This window comes from Palaemon carinicauda, chromosome 12 (genome assembly GCF_036898095.1).
Source record: "Palaemon carinicauda isolate YSFRI2023 chromosome 12, ASM3689809v2, whole genome shotgun sequence".
NCBI classification, from domain to species: Eukaryota; Metazoa; Arthropoda; class Malacostraca; order Decapoda; family Palaemonidae; genus Palaemon; species Palaemon carinicauda.
In genome coordinates, this window is record NC_090736.1 from 137,709,102 (window position 1) to 137,730,489 (window position 21,388).

The window sequence follows — 21,388 nt, forward strand, 5'->3', positions numbered from 1 at the left end:
TCTGCCTGCGCCCCGCGCCTGCTTCCATCCTGCCGCTTCGCGGCTCGCTCTGCCATTTGGCGAACATTATCACGCTTGGACTGAATATCGGCTGAATGCTCCTTTGATATTTGTTGTGAAACAGAGCTCTGCCGAGACAAATCTACTCCAACTTTCCGCTAAACAGTGAAACTGTGCGATATCACATCAGTCCCAGAGACAACAGGCCGCCTGTGCGACAACGGGTCTACCACCGAAGACTGACGCCCAACCTCACTGCCAACAACCAGTCGATAAGACTGCATCATCGACGAGAGCTGTCGTTTCATGTTTAACAACATATTCCACTTTGGATCGTTTTGAGGAGATAATAGTACAGCCTTTTCTATAGCGAATTAGTCCTCTTCATCGCTCTCCAATCCTTTACCCCTTTCGGGAGAAGAATCCCAGTCCGAGGGAAGAGGTGGAGCATGAATAGTCACACCAGCACCAGAAATTAACTCCGCATCCAAATCCATTACTCTTTCCCCATCGGAACCCACATTCGAGCGCTTCGCAGGAGAACACTCATCAAGGGACCGAAAACGTTCAGGTGTTTCCCAATGACTACAACCCGGCTGTTGCGGGGAGGAAACGTGCGGCTATTCCACTAACTGAACTTTCCTCTTAATCGGTTTAGATTCGTTACGCCACCTATCATCACGTGACTCCTCATCTGAAGAGGGAGACAGAGCACTAACCTCACTTTTTCTATGGTGAGCGTGAACCCCCTGAGCTACGCCATCAGGATCACTCGAGGGAACGTCTACGCAACTGATGAAGCCTCTCGTTCCCTTCCGCCCTTCGACATAACTTCTCCCCTTCCGGGAGCTTGACAGAGGTCTTAGGCTAGGCGAACGACAGAATAGCGCAGGCGCGCCCTCCACTACACTAAACACATTCGTCGGACTTTTAACACTTGTTCGATCACTAGTCCGACCACTTTAAGTAAATTAATTTCTGACATCATGTTTTTTGTCAGCTGCTAAAGATTCAACCCTCACACCGAGAGCTTGAATTGCGGATAACATATCCCTCATCGTAGGTTCTTTCGGCTCTTGATCTACCACTACGGGGGAAGACGTAGGATTAATTACATCAGACCTAGATAAATCCACAGAACGGGACGAACTACGTCTAATCCTTTCTTTCCTAATTCTATCTTTCTCTAATTTCTGAGTATAACGCTCGTAAGCTACCCACTGACTTTCCGTTAACAAAGAACATTCTTTAAACCGATTCCCATAAGCACACGATTTCCCTCTACATTTAACACAAATTGTGTGCAGATCAACAGAACCTTTAGGAAGTCGAGTCTGACAACCTTTACTACACTTCCTATATAAAGGGGAGGGATCGGCCATATTGAAAAGTGACAAGAGAAAATTAAACAATAACAAAGGTCAAAATAACTAAATAACCTCGCAATAATAAATATTTCAAGAATATTTGGAAAGGAAAACACCAAAGCAAAAGCCAACAAAAACAAAAAGACAGAGTACATCACCAAATAAACCGTCCAATTGAATGTAAACAGCGAGTGAATTTTCAACGTTCTGACCAGTGCGACCGGCAGGAAAAATCTAAGGAAGTGGGAGTAGTTCTACCTGTAGTCTACCAGGGTGCTAGTGTACACCTGACATACCTGCATTAGCCGCGAGTTTTTAAATAGTACTGCCAAGGCGCCGGGAACGCTAGCCATTCTTATATAACCAGCGGGTAAGTTTTATGTTTAAAAATTATGTTTTACAGGTGGGGATACCATAAAAAGTGAATTACACAGTGTATGAATGAGACGAGCATAAATCACACCAAACTCATCTAGAAAAATACATGTATAAAGTGCATCACAGGAAACCTGGGATTAGGGTGGGGAAAACAGTTAAAGATGATTGTACAGTATCACATCTAAACACCACCACCTACCATAGCCTCAGGTGCTATTCCTCATTGATTGTAGTCTTCATCCCCTGTAAGTATTCCATTTGATAAATAATGATGCTATATCACTTGGTAAACATTAAACAGACCTTATGTAAATTACACAGAGCTTCTTATATACATCACTTACTTTGATTAAATGCCAGTATTGACTGTATTCTCCCTAAAGCACTTATTACACAAGTGGCAGCCTGCGAGTAAATGAAGATGACCTTATATATTTTGTTCCTCAACAAGCATTTTCAACAAACGCATCAGCCATTAAGTAACTCCATAGGGTTTAAGAAATGGTTATTACATAAAACTTTGAGACCTGTAGCATAAAACTTTTGGAAGTTTCATTTGGTTCAAAAGGTCAGTTAGTAAATACATCAGATATGAAAAAGTCCTAAATCCATTGGAGAATAACATAAGCATAATTATTCACCGGTGATTTTTAAAGCAGCAAAAAAATCAAGACAACTGTTCTTTGGTAAATATATGATACTTTAATTTATAGCTAAATACATGAACCACATATTTTTCCTATATTTTGTGATTTATCCATTTTTGAAAATGAATATAGGGAGCAAACCACCCGTTTATAAGGTGTCCAAACCCTCCCCCATACAATAACAATCCTATGGGATCCCAGTAGGAAACCAGAGTTTTGGGTGGAGGGAAAAAAAAAGATTTGCAGCAATAGTAATGATAAATATATAATAAACACAAGATAACTAGTTGCAAAATTATATAGTTCGTGTAAATGGCATGAAGATAAAGTACAGTACCTGAATTACCTATGATTCACATTAAGTCACTCGCTTCACTTGCATAAACATTATCTTACTGCTCTTCTGTTCTGGTAAGTGGTAAATGGATGCACTGCACAATCCATCCTCTTGAGTAGCTATTAAAGTACTGCAGCCCACAAACAGTCTCAAAAGTATACAATGGACTTAGAAAAGTAAGTGGCTTTTACATTTTAGTCAATCGATACCAAAGTTATTATGCCCAAGGCTCATTAGCCATACAGAGAAGAATGACAAAATAGTCAGCAATCACCTATTTCTTGTAGTGTATTCCTGTATCGCTATAAATTGAACAGTAAATATATAATACTTTACCTTCTGGCCGAATATATGAACCCTATATTTTACCTACTCATCATATGATTTATTCATTTTTAACCATGATTATTAGGAGAGAACAGCTGTTCATAAATTTCATACCCTCTCCCCATCATAATGATGAGTGGCTCCATTGTAAGTGGCACAAAACTATATCATAAATTCATTTGATTCACATGTCCCTCAACTGGTTTTTGTAATCCTGTGACTCACTTTGCTAACAAATAAACATTATCTCACGGCTCCAATGTTCTTGCAAGCAGTACATGGATGTGCTGTGCTATCAAAATATCATAATTATCTATACAATAATTTATATTACGTACCTCAAATGGCTCTGCTCCACTTTGGCTCGCTTGCACAGTACATGAACCATATATTTTCCCTGCACATTCATTTTTTTTACCATGATCATTACGGGACAACACCTGTTCATAAGGTTTTCTACCCCCTCCCTATAATAAGAATTATGGGAGACCCTAGTATAAGTGGAGTGAAAATGACAAATTCGTAGATAATTTGTATTTTTCCTAACTATACAAACCTCAGCTATTTTACATGGGGTAATTACTTCGGCGTAGCTAAATGAGGAGCCATAAGAATTTTAACGAGGGTTTACTACCCCACCGCTAGTTAGCAGGGGGGTAGGGAGGGGTAGCTTACCCCTCCCCCCTCACACACACAGTGAGTGCTTCACTTTGCTTAGAGGTAGGTCTTATCCCGGGGGACAGGGCTGGCGGGAAAATATGTGTAAATAGCTAAGTTTTGTATAGTTAGGAAAAATACAAATTATCTACGAATTTGTCATTTGTTCCGTAACTGAAATACAAACCACGCTATTTACATGGGGTGACTTAACCCTTAGGAAGGGTGGTAAGTCCCTGCCATACTGGCTTTGGCTTGCCCGGGGACTCCATATTCAAGTGTCTACGTACTCAGACAATAGGGAGTCCCTGCTCCTTGCTAGCAGCTGTGAAACTGCTGCGGCCTACGTAAGGTGTGTGCGAAGGTGAAAAGTGACTAGTTCTAGGAAGTTGACCCTGGAGTTCCTCAGATGGAAATCTAGGCTAGGACTCTCCCAATACCACCTCGTTAGAGTATGGGGACATGACAGTATTACACTTAATACTAGGAACACAAGGAAGCATGGTTTACCTGCAGTAGTTTGAGGTCAGCTGTGCAGAGAACCCAGGAGGCTGCTTTCTCCAAGGGAGGAGAGGATTAAGAAAAGAATAAGGGCCAGACATTCCTTTTCATTCATGCAGAATAAAACCGGGTAACAATGGTCTCAACCTTCTGCTACTTGTCCATTAAGGAGCCTGAGGTTTAGACCAGCTGTTGTGCAGCCACCACAGGGCCGATAGAAAACGTATTGAGCCTCCTGAGGGTCATGTCTTGAAGGTAGTGGGCTGTGAAGGTGGTCCGACGCTTCTACCACCCAGCTTGCAGGACATGCGTCACTGAATAATTCTTCTTGAAGGCCAGGGACGTAGCTATGCCCGACATCATGCGCTCTAGGGCGACGTGACAGAGAAGGGTCAGGATTCAAGGCCAGGTGTATTACCTTGCGAATCCAGGCTGAGATGGTATTCCTGGTGACCCTTCTCTTCGTTTTCTCAGTGCTCACGAATAAGGCTTGAACCTGGGGACGAACTGCAGCTGTTCTCTTAAGATACAACCTCAGACTCCTTACTGGGCAAAGTAGGAGATAGTCTGGGTCATCTGTTACAGAACGGAGACTCGAGACCTGGAAAGAGTCGAACCGAGGGTCCGGCACTCCAGGGTTCCGTGTCATGGCAACAAACTCAGGGACAAACCTGAACGTTACCTCTCCCCATCCCCTTGAATGGGCGATGTCGTATGAGAGACCATGTAGTTCGCCGACTCGCTTGGCCGAGGCCAAAGCTAGCAGGAACACCGTTTTCCAAGTAAGGTGGCGATCTGAAGCCTGGCGTAGTGGTTCCAAGGAGGGGTCTCACTTCCGACTGAGGGCAGGTAAGTTCATAGCTTCGTATGAGAAGAGAAAGTTCCAGCGAGGAAGAAATGTCCATTCCTTTGAGCCTGAAGGCAAGACTTAAGGCTGAGCGGCAGCCTTTCACTGCCGACTGAAAGGCGCATTTCCTCCCGCAAATACACGAGGAACTCCGCTATTGCTGGAATAGTGGCATCGAGTGGAGAGATACCCCTTCCACGACACCAACCACAGAAAACTCGCCACTTCGCCTGGTAGACCCCTGCGGATGACTTGCGCAGATGTCCAGACATCCTGTTCGCAACTTGTTGCGAAAATCCTCTCTCTTTGAGGAGATGCTGGATAGTCTCCAGGCGTGAAGTCGAAGCGAAGCTACGGCTTTGTGGAAGATGTTGGCATGTGGTTGTTTGAGTAGCTTGTGACGTGGAGGGAGTTCCCTTGGAGGCTCCAGGAACCATTCTGCGTGATGCCATAGCGGAGCTATGAGGGTCATTGACCGGTTGACCGATATTCTGGTCTTGTTGAGTACTCTCCTCATCATACAGAATGGGGGAAAGGCATACACATCGATGTTGTCCCACCGTTGTTGGAAGGCATCTTGCCAGAGAGCCTAGGGGTCCGGGACTGGGGAGCAGTACAGCGGGAGTTTGTAGTTCAGCGCTGTAGCGAACAGGTCCACAGTCGGGGAACCCCACAAAGTCAGGACTTTGTTGGCTACTTGAGGATCCAAAGACCACTCGGTACTCACTATCTGTGTCGCTGTGCTCAGACTGTCGGCGAGCACATTCCTCTTGCCTGGAATGAAGCAAGCTGCTAGTGTGATCGAGTGGACTTCGGACCATCTCAGTGTCTCTACTGCAAGATGGGATAGATGTTCTGAAAAGGTACCTCCCTGCTTGTTGATATAAGCCACCACTGTGGTGTTGTCGCTCATCACTACCACAGAGTGGGACGCCAGGACTTGGTGGAACTTCTGAAGTGCCAGGAACACGGCCTTCATTTTTAGCAGGTTTAGGTGAAGGTACTTTTCTGATTCTGACCACAGGCCTGAGGTCCTGTGGTTCAGAACGTGGGACCCCCACCCTTTCTTTGATGAGTCCGAAAACAACATCAAGTCAGGGGGGGAGGACGAGAAGATCCACTCCCTTAAGTAGGTTCTCGTCTGCCACCCACCACTGGAGATCCGTCTGTTCCGGTTGTCCCATAGGGACCAGGGTGTCCGGGGAATCATGTCCTTGATTACACCGCGACTTGAGTTGCCACTGGAGAAATCTCATTCTGAGGCGACTGTTGGGAACCAGACGGGCCAGGGAGGAGAGATGGCCGAGGAGACGTAACCACGTTTGGGCTGGAAGTTCTTCTCGTGTGAGGAAAGGTCTCGCGACCTTCCTCAGTCTTGCTATCCTGTCGTCTGATGGGAAGGCTTTGTGGAGATTCGTGTCTATGACCATGCCTAGGTATACCAGTCTCTGAGAGGGCTGCAGAGAGGACTTCGAGGTTTACCATGATCCCTAGATCTTGGTAAAGTTCGAGAAGGTTGTCTCGGTGGCGAAGAAGGGTTGCCTTCGAGTCTGCTAGGATCAGCCAGTTGTCCAGATAACGGAGGAGACGGATGCTGATCCTGTGAGCCCATGATGAAATCAGGGTGAACACCATGGTGAACACTTGGGGTGCTGTGGAGAGACCGAAGCACAGCACCTTGAACTGGTAGATCTTGTCGTCTAGGCAAAATCTTAAGTACTTCCTTGAAGACGGGTGGACTGGGATCTGGAAGTACGCATCCTTCAGTTCCAGTGGGCACATGAAGTCTTGTGGTCTCACTGCAAGCCTGACCGTGTCTGCCGTCTCCATACTGAACGGAGTCTGTTTGACAAACCTGTTCAGTGTCGAGAGGTCGATGACTGGTCTCCAGCCTCCAGACGCCTTTCCCACAAGAAAGAGTCGACTGTAGAAGCCTGGGGACCCGTCCACAACCTCTTGGAGAGCGTCCTTCTTCAACATGATCTGAACTTCTGCCAAGAGGGCCTGTCCCTTTACCGATCCCATGGTAAGGGAGCTCAATGACACTGGATTCGCTGTCAGGGGCGGTTGAGATGTTATGAACGGGACGCGATAACCCTGACCGATTACGGAAATCGTCCAGGTATCTGCCCCGAGTTGCTGCCACCTTGTCGCGCAACTTTGTAGGCATCCCCCCACTGGTGGACATGCAGGGGGACTGTCAATCCTAGCATTTATGGCCTCGGCCGTTCCCTCTAGGATTTTTACCTCCTCCCCTGGAGGACTTCTCGCCCATTCTGCCCTTGGCAGGAAAGGGCCGAGACACCTTCTGCTTCGCTGCCGTTGTCGTTGTCTTCCTAGTGTCCTTAGCTGGACGGGGTTGCTGAGCTGCTGGAGGTTTGTAAGGCCTCGATGTCAGGGCCTTGTGGATGAAGGAATCCTGATTGGACTTCCTCCACCTCTCAGAGGCTAGCTCCACGTCCTTTGGCTCAACAAGCTCTTACCGAGAATGGGAGTGTCTGAGCCTGCTAACATCAGAACTGGAGACCTTCTGGTGGAACCTCTCAGCCACTGCGTCCCGACGCTTGAGAATCGTGTTGGCCCACAAGCTCGAGATTTGATGGGCCAGAAACTCGATGGTTTACGTGCCTGAGAGTAAGAATGTCTCCAGTGCCTTCTTGATACTTTCTTTGGACAGGTCCTCAGAACGTACCAGGATGCCCAGAGATCCCAGCCAGATGTCCAGCCACAAAGTTGCCTGCATGGCACACTTCGCAACTTTCTCCTGGCTTAGGATCCCGGTTGCGGAATAGGACACTTGCCGGTTGGAGTCTCTCTCAAGAGGGACTCCCCCAGTGAGTTCTTCCACCGAATGGTGTACTGGAAGACTCAAACAAGTCTCTAGGATTTCAAAGTACCTCTTCTGATGTACTCGAGGAGGAGGGAGGAGCTTGTTACCGGCACTGGATCTATTGGAGGAGGCAAGCTCAGAGAGCTGGCCCTCGACCTTTTCTCTGGCACTCTTCATCCCCTGAGACCAGGGCAAAGCTGCACTGGCCCTAGAGAGTTTCTGGGTGCCGTAGATTCGGTCCAGGACCGTATCTTTCCCTTCACGGGGAGGAATCTCTGGGTCTGGAATCCCATTGAGGTTCCTCATGAGGGTCAGGACTTGCCAGTACGCATGTTCTGACTCCTGGTGCTCTCCTCCTGACGGACTGGCAGCGAAGTCTCCCGTCCCCAGAGGCTCTTCCTGGGGAGACTCGCGGACGTTCTCCAAAGATCTATCTGGTTCCTGTCGGGTCCTTGCGGAAGACTTGGGAACAGTCTTCGAGTCCTTTGGCTCCCTCCTAGGAGAGATGCAGGACTCCAGCAATGAAGGATGTAAGGCCTCCGCCACCTCTATACGAGGAGACTTCTCAGGAAGCAGCGGAATTTCCCCCATTGGTGCGATGGGGGAACGGACCGGATCTTCCGGCTCTCCTGAGGATGGGTAATACTCATTCGCAGAGGAGGGAAAGTCTGAGGTGGGGTAGGAGCCTTACGTAAGGACTTGCGAGGAGACAGGATAGTCCTTGGAGAAGTTACCACGTTTGGGACTCCTCTCTTCCTCTTCAGGGGGGAAGAAGTTGCCATTGATTTGTGACCCAAGTCAGAAAGCACAAGCTTCATTGCCTGCATAAGCGCTCTGATAATGGTACCAAACCAGGGCTGCTGGCTGACAGTCGCGCTGTCAGATACTCCCTCTGGAGGGAAGGGGATTGTTCGATCCCTTGGAGGAGTCGACACATGAGGGTTCGCCTGTTGAGAATCTGCAATGAAGGAAAAAGAAAGGTCCTTAGACCTGTCCGGAAACCTCCCCTCCTACCGCGAGCGCGCTGTTCTGCGCTTGCGGGGAGAGGAGCGCGATGATGACCTGTCCGCCTGTACCCCTGATGTAACTCGGGCGTGATCGCGTTGGCGATCGTTGCGCCGATCACGCTGGTGATCGCGTGAAAAGCCCTGGTCTTGATTGCGCGTAAATGAATCATGCGCAGCAGGATATTCGCGCACGCGCGTGAGCGTGGGTGTGCAAGGTTGAGGGCGCGGGCACGTGGGCGCGCAGGAGGGGGCGCGGGCGCGCGTAGGAGATGGCGAGGGCGTGTGGCGCACAGGAGCTATCTTATGAGGCGGGGTAGAAGGCTGGATGCGAGGGTGCGCAGTGGGCTGATGGGCTACTGATGAGCGCGAGTGCGCGGTAGCATGCTGGCAGGTGTCTGACACGACCGGGCGTGGGCGTGATTGCGCAGCCTGGTGATAGCGCGAGGGCGAGTTCGCACGTTGGCGCGCAGGTTGTGCAGTTGCCTTAGGCGATACTGAGATAGCCGGGCGAGCAGCATGCGCAGGTGCCTTAGGCAAACGTGAGATCGCCGGGCGCGCAGGGGATCATGGGCGCACAGGTGTATGCTGTTGCGATGGGTGCGCAGCAGGAACTGACCGTATAGGTGGGCGCATAACTGGAACCTCGCGCGCTACTGGAACATTGTGCGCAGTTAGCAGAGAGTCCAGGGGAACCCGTGAGCGCCCGTGCACTATCTTGGGAACCTCCTGGACTGCGCGCTGTGATGTAGAAGCGCGCTGGTGCGTTGGGGAGCGCGTTTGCGCTATAACAGGAACAGCGCGAGGGTGGCGCGCATCACCCTTAGTAATATAAGAGTGTTGGGGGTCTAGAGACACCTGTGAGCACCTGTGCGCTAACTTAGGGGCTCTTGGATCGCGCGTTTATCAGGAACTGCCGGGCGCGTGTGCGCTATTTCAGGAACTGCTGATGGGCGCGGGCGCGCCGAAGGTTGTGGGCGCGCAGGGAAACCCTGGCGTGTGACCGGAACATTTGCGTGCACGCGCGCAGGTGAGCGCCGTGGCGCTAAATCAGGATCAGCGGCAACAGCAGAAGGGCGCGCAGGTATAACCTGGTGAGCAAGGGTTTGATGCAAAGTTTTGCGCTCATTACCCTTTTGCCCCAAAGGGACCGGTGCCTGCGCAATGACAGGTTTAGATGGCATGTAGCGCGCATCCTCCTTGAAAGGAGATGGCAGGACAGCATGTCTGGCGGGCGACTGGACACAAAGTCCCGAAGGATGACCATCCTCCGACGGGGATCGCGAACGATCCCTGGAGAGGTCTAAGGTGGTAGCTGGCAGGAACGGTGATCGGCGAGATGTCTCCTCCGCAGAGGACTGCGAGGACGACGAGCCGAAGAGGCGCAACCTAACTACCTTGTGAGGAAAAGGAAGGCCTCTACGGCGAAGGGGAGGACGAGCCTTCCGCCTTATACGCCCATGAGGGGCCGTAGGATCAGAACTCTGACCTTCGTAGGGCCTCCGTAGAGGAGTCTCTGTTAGTGAACTCCCCCGGGGGGGAGAATCACCGGCAGAAGAGACCGTAGGACTTAGTTCCTCCCTCGAAGGATGTTTTGATGGGGAACCTAAGCCTTCAGCTACCTCAGCAACAACAGGCACAGGAGTTTGAGCAAAACCACTCTATGCCTCCGTCACAACAACGTCAACGACCGACAGAGGATCTATCCCTGCTGTCGTCGGAGATTGATTTACAGCCGCACCCAGTTTGATCATGTCAAACAGGGCTTCCCTGGAGGGCGAACCCTGAAGCCCCAAGGAAGCCCAAAGCTGTAATAAATCATTATTAACAGACAAATAAATATTTAAATCCTCCTCCGGGGGAGGAGGAGCAGCTGTCTCGCTATGGGAGGCAACTACCTCTCCCGCACGCCGGGATCGGTCAACAGCAATACGGTCTACGCTACCACTCGCCGGCCTCTCGGAAGAGACCGCTCGAGTGGGAGCTTCGGAGGAGGAAAGGACTACGGAAGTAGTAGTCTTGGAATTTTCTCTCTTCAAAGAAGCCTCTGAAGGAGAAATATCCCTTTAAGCCTTCTTCTTGCGTCGCCGGGCAAACCTCTCCCCCTGGGAGGTAGACCACTCCCTACACTCGATAGATGCGTTAGTCCTATCACACCGTTGGCCCCTACACTGAGGGCATAAGGAGTGAGGATCGGTGTCCAAGGCCGACATAAAGGTACCACAAGGGCGGCTGGCTTGTCCAGGCCACGTACTCATGATGAAAGAATAGAGGCCAACTTCAAACACACATCATACATACATACATATACCAAGGCACTTCCCCCAATTTTGGGGGGTAGCCGACATCAACAAAGAAACAAAAACAAAAAGGGGACCTCTACTCTCTACATTCCTCCCAGCCTAACAAGGGACTCAACCGAGTTCAGCTGGTACTGCTAGGGTGTCACAGCCCACCCTCCCACATTATCCACCACAGATGAAGCTTTATAATGCTGAATCCCCTACTGCTGCTACCTCTGCGGTCATCTAAGGCATCGGAGGAAGCAGCAGGGCCTACCGGAACTGCGTCACAATCACTCGCCATTCATTCCTATTTCTAGCACGCTCTCTTGCTTCTCTCACATCTATCCTCCTATCACTCAGAGCTTCCTTCACTCCATCCATCCACCCAAACCTTGGCCTTCCTCTTGTACTTCTCCCATCAACTCTTGCATTCATCACCTTTAGCAGACAGCCATTTTCCATTCTCTCAACATGGCCAAACCACCTCAACACATTCATATCCACTCTAGCTGCTAACTCATTTCTTACACCCGTTCTCACTCTCGCCAATTCGTTCCTAACCCTATCTACTCGAGATACACCAGCCATACTCCTTAGACACTTCATCTCAAACACATTCAATTTCTGTCTCTCCATCACTTTCATTCCTCACAACTCTGATCCATACATCACAGTTGGTACAATCACTTTCTCATATAGAACTCTCTTTACATTCATGCCCAACCCTCTATTTTTTACTACTCCCTTAACTGCCCCCAACACTTTGCTACCTTCATTCACTCTCTGACGTACATCTGCTTCCACTCCACCATTTGCTGCAACAACAGACCCCAAGTACTTTAACTGATCCACCTCCTCAAGTAACTCTCCATTCAACATGACATTCAACCTTGCACCACCTTCCCTTCTCGTACAGCTCATAACCTTACTCTTACCCACATTAACTCTCAACTTCCTTCTCTCACACACCCTTCCAAATTCTGTCACTAATCGTCCAAGCTTCTCTTCTGTGTCTGCAACCAGTACAGTATCATCCGCAAACAAAAACTGATTTACCTACCATTCATGGTCATTCTCGTCTACCAGTTTTAATCCTCGTTCAAGCACTCGAGCATTCACCTCTCTCACCACTCTATCAACATACAAGTTAAACAACCCCGGCGACATCACACATCCCTGTCTCAGCCCCTCTCTCACCGGAAACCAATCACTCACTTCATTTCCTATCCTAACACATGCTTTACTACCTTTGTAGAAAGTTTTCACTGCTTACAACAACCTTCCACCAACTCCATATAACCTCATCACATTCCACATTGCTTCCCTATCAACTCTATCATACGCTTTCTCCAGATCCATAAACGCAACATACACCTCCTTACCTTTTGCTAAATATTTCTCGCATATCTGCCTAACTGTAAAAATCTGATTCATACAACCCCTACCTCTTCTAAAACTACCCTGTATTTCTAAGATTGCATTCTCTGTTTTATCCTTAATCCTATTAATCATTACTCTACCATACACTTTTCCAACTACGCTTAACAAATTAATACCTCTTGAATTACAACACTCATGCACATCTCCCTTACTCTTATATAGTGGTACAATACATGCACAAACCCAATCTACTGGTACCATTGACAACACAAAACACATATTAAACAATCTCACCAACCATTCAAGTACAGTCACACCCCCCTCCTTCAACATCTCAGCTCTCACACCATCCATACCAGATGCTTTTCCTACTCTCGTTTCATCTAGTGCTCTCCTCACTTCCTCTATTGTAATCTTTCTCTCATTCTCACCTCCCATCACCGGCACCTCAACACCTGCAACAGCAATTATATCTGCCTCCCTATTATCCTCTACATTCAGTAAACTTTCAAAATATTCCGCCCACCTTTTCCTTGCCTCCTCTCCTTTTAACAACCTTCCATTTCCATCTTTCACTGTCTCTTCAATTCTTGAGCCAGCTTTCTTACTCTCTTCACTTCTTTCCAAAACTTCTTATTCTCTTCATATGACTGACCCCACCTCAGGTCAGCTGCCCTCTTTGCCTCACGTATCTTGCGCTTTACTTCCAGCTTTTTCTCTCTATATTTTTCATACTTCTCTATTACTCTGCAGCCATTCTTCAAAAGCCCTCTTTTTCTCTTCCACTTTTACCTTCACACCTTCATTCCACCATTCACTGCCCTTCCTCATGCTGCTTCCAACAACCTTCTTGCCACACACATCACTTGCAATCCCAACAAAATTTTCTTTTACTAACTTCCACTCCTCTAAATTACCAGTTTCTCTTACTTTCACTTCGTCATATGCCATTTTCAACCTTTCCTGATATTTACTTTTTACCCCTGGTTTTATTAGCTCTTCAAACCTCACTAGCTCCCTTTTACATCCACCTACTCTATTCCCCCACTCTTTTGCTACAACTAATTTTTCTTCCACCAAAAAATGATCAGACATACCGTTAGCCATACCCCTAAACACGTGCACGTCTTTCAATCTTCCAAACATTCTTTTAGTTATCAACACATAATCCATTAATGCCCTTTCTACTACTCTTCCATTTGCCACTCTTACCCATGTATACTTATCTTTATCTTTCTTTTTGAAAAAGCTATTACTTATCACCATCTCTTGCTCAACACACATATCTACCAGTCTCTCACCACTCTCATTTTCACCTGGTACGCCATAGTTCCCAATGACACCCTCTACCTCTCCAGCGACCACTCTAGCAATTAAGTCACCCATGACAACTACATAACTCCTTCTACCCAGTCCTTCTACACACCTAGTTAATTCATTCCAGAACTCATTCCGCTCTTCTTCACTTTTCTCACTACCTGGCCCATACGCACTGACAAACGCCCAACATTCCCTACCCAACCTAACCCTTACCCACATTAACCTAGATGATATCTCCTTCCATTCCACTACTTTACCTGTCATCCATTCACTCAGCAATAAAGCCACACCCTCTCTCGCTCTTCCCCTTTCAATCCCAGACACTCTACCAGACATTTCACCAAACATCACTTCACCCTTCCTTTTATCTTCGTCTCACAGAAGGCCAATACATCCATCCTTCTATTCCTAAACATACTTCCAATTTCACATCTTTTACTCTCTATCGTACTACATCCACGCACATTCAAACACCCCAAAACTAGAGTGCGGGGAGCAGTCACTTTCCCCCCAGCTCCATCTCATTGTCGATGTCTCACAGGATGTAGATACACACTGAAAGAAAAAGCAAAACAGATTATGGCAGTCAAAAACGTAGGAGAGCGCAGACAGGTCTGTCGTCTCTCCGAGCCAAAAGTAAAGTGAAGCACTCACTGTGTGTGTGAGGGGGGAGGGGTAGCAAGCAACCCCCCCCCCCCCCCCGCTAACTAGCGGTGGGATAATAAACCCTCGTTAAAATTCTTATGGCTCGTCATTCAGCTACCCCGAAGTAATTACCCCATGTAAATAGCGTGGTTTGTATTTCAGTTACGGAACAACTAAATTATCATAATTACCTATGATTCACATGTCCCTAAAATGGCTTTTACACCACCGTGAGTCACTTTGCTAAAAGATAAACATTATCTCACAGCTTCTGTGTTCTGGCAAGCATTACATGGTTATGCTGCATATGCTATCCACAGAATCACTACTAAAGTATCATAAGTACTGTAGGCATACGGTAATCCTTACCTCAAATTTGAGAGGTAGATGGTCGAGGATCCTCTATAGATGGTGGGAGAATTGGGTCAGGATACAAGTTAGTAGCTTGAAGCAGTAAATGATGTAAATGCTCGGACCTCCTGTGGTGGTAAAATAAACACATTAGTATGATATTTCATGAAAAAAAAAAAATTCAAAATTTGTATCAAAAAGAAATTTTACCTGGTGGATAAAGACAGATAAATATTGAACTAAACATTCTTTTTGCATTCCACCACCGAGAATGTAATTTTTTTACATCTCCCTGAAACCTCTCGATATTTTGGATACGTGCACCTGCCTGTATCCGTAAAATGTTCTAAATGATTAACACAAAATTGCACATATCCTCAAGTGGCAAGATCTGTATAGCTTTTCCATGAATCACTCTGGATTAAGCACCCCAAATTAATAAAATGTTTTATTAACGGCACAAGTGAATGTCCATTTTTTGGTTGATCAACCAGAGTTTTTTTGCTCTCCAGCTCTATGCCACCAAATACCCACACACCCGACAAAGGTCTACCTTTGTTGTATTTGGACACTCCAAACTTCGATTCATCTAATTCACCGACTATGCCAGGTCCACCAATAGCTTGTAAGTTCTGGACAATAGTGCCATGCTGAAAGGTCCTTTAAACAAAAAATATTCTGATCAGGAGTTATGTCACACTAGAACGTAGGCTTTAGAAAAAAATAAAGTGCCCTTAAATGTGGTTACAAAAAACCTGCATGCATGATGCTTTCTCTTTCTTAGCAACCTTGACTGATTGATTACAAGCCCACAGATTCAATTGAGGTCTAAAGGCATACAGATGACCGCAGGTAGGGAATTATACGGATGAAGAGATGACTCCACGTGTAAAAACTCTTATACCAGGTAATTTTTTCCTAAAACATACTTATGTTACCCCCCACTCTATTAAATAACACCAAGAGCATATGGTCGTTGTGATGGAACTAAAGAAAAATGTTATTTTGATAATAAAATAAATTTTTGAATATACTTACCCGGTGATTATAATAGCTGCAACTCTGTTGCTCGACAGAAAACTCTAAGGTAAAATTCGCCAGCGATCACTACACAGGTTGCGGGTGTGCCCAACAGCGCCATCTGTCGTCCAGATACCCAGTACTCAATGTAAACAAAGAACTCAATTTTCTCCTCGTCCCACTGCGTCTCTATTGGGGAGGAAGGGAGGGTCCTTTAATTTATAATCACCGGGTAAGTATATTCAAAAATTTATTTTATTATCAAAATAACATTTTTCAATATTAAACTTAGCCGGTGATTATAATAGCTGATTCACACCCAGGGGGGTGGGTAGAGACCAGCAAAATATGTTTACATTATTATGAGCTAAGAATTTTTATTTCATTTTAGAAGTTATCAAAATAACAAAAACAAAATAAATAGGTACCTGGTAAGGAAGTCGACTTGAACAATTACTCTGCCTTTTTAAGTACGTCTTCCTTACGGAGCCTCGCGATCCTCTTAGGATGCTGATCGACCCCTAGGATCTGAAGTATCAAGGGTTGCAACCCATACAACAGGACCTCATCAAAACCCCTAATCTAGGCGCTCTCAAGAAATGACTTTGACCACCCGCCAAATCAACCAGGATGCGAAAGGCTTCTTAGCCTTCCGGACAACCCAAAAAACAACAATAAAAACATTTCAAGAGAAAGATTAAAAGGGTATGGAATTAGGGAATTGTAGTGGTTGAGCCCTCACCCACTACTGCACTCGCTGCTACGAATGGTCCCAGTGTGTAGCAGTTCTTGTAAAGAGACTGGACATCTTTCAAGTAAAATGACGCGAACACTGACTTGCTTCTCCAATAGGTTGCGTCCATTATACTTTGCAGAGATATATTTTGCTTAAAGGCCACGGAAGTTGTTACAGCTCTAACTTCGTGCGTCTTCACCTTAAGCAAAGTTCGGTCTTCCTCACTCAGATGTGAATGAGCTTCTCGTATTAACAATCTGATAAAGTCTGACCAAGCATTCTTTGACAAAGGCAAGGATGGTTTCTTAACTGAACACCATAAAGCTTCAGATGGCCTTGTAAAGGTTTAGTACGCTTTAAATAGAACTTAAGAGCTCTAACAGGGCATAAGACTCTTTCTAGTTCATTGCCTACGATCTCCGATAAGCTGGGGATATCGAAAGATTTAGGCCAAGGCCGAGAAGGCAGCTCATTTTTGGCTAGAAAACCAAGTTGTAGCGAACAAGTGGCTTTTTCTGACGAAAATCCTATGTTCTTGCTGAAGGCATGAATCTCACTGACTCTTTTAGCCGGGGCTAAGCATACCAGGAAAAGTGTCTTAAGAGTGAGATCTTTCAGGGAGGCTGATTGTAACGGCTCCAACCTGTCTGATATGAAGAATCTTAGTACCACGTCTAAATTCCATCCAGGGGTAGCCAAACGACGCTCCTTGGTGGTCTCAAAAGACTTAAGGAGGTCTTGCAGATCTTTATGTTTGGAAAGATCTAAGCCTCTATGCCGGAAGACCGATGCCAACATGCTTCTGTAGCCCTTGATAGTGGGAGCTGAAAGGGATCGTCCTTTTCTCAGGTATAAGAGAAAAACAGCTATTTGAGCTACAGAGGTACTGGTCGGGGATACAGAAACTGACTTGCACCAGTCTCGGAAGACTTCCCGCTTCGATTGGTAGACTCTAATGGAAGAAGCTCTCCTTGCTCTAGCAATCGCACTGGCTGCTTCCTTCGAAAAGCCTCTAGCTCTCGAGAGTCTTTCGATAGTCTGAAGGCAGTCAGACGAAGAGCGTGGAGGCTTTGGAGTACCTTCTTTACGTGTGGCTGACGTAGAAGGTCTACCCTTAGAGGAAGACTACTGGGAACGTCTACTAACCATCGAAGTATCTCGGTGAACCATTCTCTCGCGGGCCAGAGGGAAGCAACTAACGTCAACCTTGTCCCTTCGTGAGAGGCGAACTTCTGCAGTACCTTGTTGACAATCTTGAACGGTGGGAATGCGTAGAGATCCAGATGTGACCAATCTAGGAGGAAAGCATCTATATGTATTGCTGCTGGGTCCGGGACTGGAGAGCAATAGATTGGAAGCCTCTTGGTCAGCGAGGTTGCAAAGAGATCTATGGATGGTTTACCCCAAGTGGCCCAAAGTCTCTTGCACACATCCTTGTGGAGGGTCCATTCGGTTGGAATTACTTGCCCTTTCCGACTGAGACAATCTGTTATGACGTTCAAGTCACCTTGGATGAACCTCGTTACTAGGGAGATGTCTTGACCTTTTGACCAGATGAGCAGGTCCCTTGTGATCTCGTACAACGTCAGTGAGTGGGTACTTCCTTGTTTGGAGATGTACGCCAAGGCCGTGGTGATGTCCGAGTTAACTTCCACCACTTTGCCTCGAAGGAGAGACTTGAAGCTTTTCAAGGCCAGATGTACTGCCAACAGCTCCTTTCAGTTGATATGCATGCTCCTCTGACTCGAGTTCCACAGTCCTGAGCATTCCCGACCGTCTAGTGTCGCGCCCCAGCCCACGTCCGATGCGTCCGAGAAGAGAACGTGGTTGGGAGTCTGAACAGCCAGGGGAAGACCCTCTCTTAGGTTGATATTGTCCTTCCACCAAGTCAGACAAGACTTTATCTTTTCGGAAACCGGGATCGAGACCGTTTCTAGCGTCTTGTCCTTTTTCCAGTGAAAAGCTAGATGGTATTGAAGAGGACGGAGGAGTAGTCTTCCTAGTGACACAAATTGTTCCACGGATGACAGCGTCCCTACCAGACTCATCCACAGCCTGACTGAGCAGCGTTCCTTCTTCAGCATCTTCTGGATGGATAGCAGGGCTTGATCTATTCTGGGGGCTGATCGTCTTGTTGTTCAGCAACGTCCTCATCAGAGGGTTCCTCATCCGAAAACTGATGAGGAAACGGCAACGGAGTGGGCAACGTCTGGCTCGCTGAGTCCGGTCGCACTGGTGGATGCGTGACGGAGCCGGACGCAATATCATGGAACTGCTGCACAGTCTGTGAACTGTCAACAACCATGGGTGCGCGAGGAAGCACAGCGTCAACCCGAGACTGTCTAGACCGTCTGGGTTGTGCAGTCAACACCCTACCGGGTTGCTGAGGTTGACGCACTGCGTCAAAACAAGTCACCTCTGCTGGTTGTTGAACGTCCTGAACGTCAACAACCACCTCCGAGCGTCGCTTAACGTCAACGTGCGGCTGGCAACCCACACTGGGTCGCATCGGTGGAGGAACCACCTCAACTGGCAGACGCGAGTAGGTTACCTCAGCGTCAACAGGGCGCACAACCGACCGGTTGGAAGGTTGTTGGCCAGAAGGTTTGGTAGCAACCTTCTCCGCATTAAAGTCCTCTATCAAGGACGCCAGCTTGGACTGCATGTCTTGCAGCAAAGCCCATTTAGGGTCTACGGGAGCAGGTGTGGCAACAGACGGGGTTAGCGACTGAGGCGGTACCGTTTACCATCCCTGAAAGCCTTGTTATGCGTGACATAATTGTACAGCAAAACTTCAAAGGCTCGAAAACAGCTGTGAAGTTGACCTGTAAACAACTTGGAGCGTCTCCTGGCCAGGCGCCAGGGAGAGTCTACAAGAATTGAGAAGTCTATCTGGGCAGAGGTATGAACTCCCAAGCCGAGAACTTCTCTCGTGTCATATCAGACTCTCGCTCTATAAACCAGTTTAAAAGAAGGGAAAGCAAAGGCTGTATCCCCCAAACTCCTCCTGGTGAAAAACCAGTCGCCTAGCCAACGTAAAGCTCTCTAGGAGAGCGAGAGAGCACTAGCTTAAAAACAACGGCTTCGAAGTAGCTAGGCCTAGTGTAAGCTCTGACGTTTAGGCGAACGAGGAGCAGCAGTTACAAAAAGATCCGGACAAAGATCCTTAAAAAAATCATCATGATTTAATTAAAGTCCATAGGAGGCTAAGCAGCTTTAGGCTCCACTCCATCTGACAGAGTCCTCAAGGGAATATCAGTAGTAGGGAGAACAGCAACTTCCTCATCTACAGGAACCTTGTCCGATAAAAGCTGAGTCTCAAGCAAGGGAGAGACCTACTGTGGTGGCAATGCTTTACAAGCAGAGTCCACACTCACTGGTGCATTAGTAGCGGACCAGAACACAACGTCATGTAACTGCTTGACAGTCTGTGAACTGTCAACAACTGAACTGTCAACCACAACAGGTGCGTGAGGACGCACAGCGTCCACTCGAGACTGCTTTGACTGCCTAGACTGAGCAGTCAAAACAACTCTAGAATGCGGAGGTTGACACACAGCGTCAAAACAAGTCAACTCCGATTGTTAGTGAACGTCTTGAATGTCAACAGGAGCATCAGCAAGTGGCCTAACGTCCAAATGCGGCAGAAAAACCACACGAGACCGCATCGAGTGTGGTTCTAAACAACCTGACTGACGTGACTAAGCTACGCCAACGTCAACAGTAAGCACAAAGGAACGTTAGGTTGGCTGAAAGCCAGGATATCGATGAGATAAACGGCTAGACTCAACGGACTAATCGGCAGAATAGTCTTCCATAAGGGAGGCAAGCATATACTGCATGTCTTGCCATACAACCCATTAAGGATCAACGGAAATGGTTGTGGTAAGAGACGAGGGTAACGTCTGTGACCGCAACACTTTGCCTACAAAAAAAGACTCTCGGAGTCTGTGTTACGCTTTTGTTAGGCGGCGAGCAGTTATCCGATGACTGCATAGGGTCAGAGCTGTCCTAATGGTTGTAACCAGGACGCTGGACCTGTCCTGAAAGGACTGACTTTCGCTTAAGGGCTTCGAAACCTTGTGATAGGTTTCTTATGCGAAAAGCCTTCGGATGACGAGGAGAAACAACGTCTCTCTCGTCTTATGGTAGGGGAGATCTTGGTAAGATACACCCGATACCATAGAGGGAAAACGTCTGTTCGTTGGTCAAGGCCTCTCGAACCCATAAGTCGTTTGACATTACTTCTCCCCTGGGCTTGGGAGCATGTAAGAGGTCCCGGACTAGGTGAACGACAGGCACGAACAGACGAACCCTCGGACGCAACACTGTAACACTTTGCGCATATCACTTTATCACTTCGATTTTCTGTTTTGCACTTATTTCACTGAAATCGAAACTATTACTGATTTCTACCCGAAACACGCAATTCTACCCTTCATTAAAAGGTAGTAATTGCGAAATCAGTCGTATAATGCAAGCTCATTAATACCAGCAAAAAACAGAAAACATATTTTAAGATGAAAAAAAAAAATCAGTGGCTGGGAAAGAGACTAAACACTAGTTCATATAACTACGTTTTCAATCTCTCACCGCACATAGCCTGGGGACGAGAATAAAAAACTAAAACGTTTTATCCTACCTCCCCGTACAGCGACTAGGGACGAGAGTAACTCGAGAACAACGTTACCCGCTTGAACGGAACGTTTTCTCTCCTCTCTCTCCCTCCGTCTCTATCTCTCTCTCTCTTTCTCTC

At 47.2% G+C, this 21,388-nt stretch overlaps 1 long non-coding RNA gene across 1 annotated transcript in view; it reads right to left on the bottom strand.

The window, feature by feature from the left end:
* The window catches only part of LOC137650664 (uncharacterized), a 528,402-nt gene that overhangs the window by 35,054 nt on the left and 471,960 nt on the right, over window positions 1-21,388 (bottom strand). The window contains exon 3 of the long non-coding RNA XR_011046030.1: window positions 14,895-15,004. This is a non-coding gene — a long non-coding RNA (uncharacterized lncRNA). The remainder of the gene's footprint in view (window positions 1-14,894; window positions 15,005-21,388) is intronic.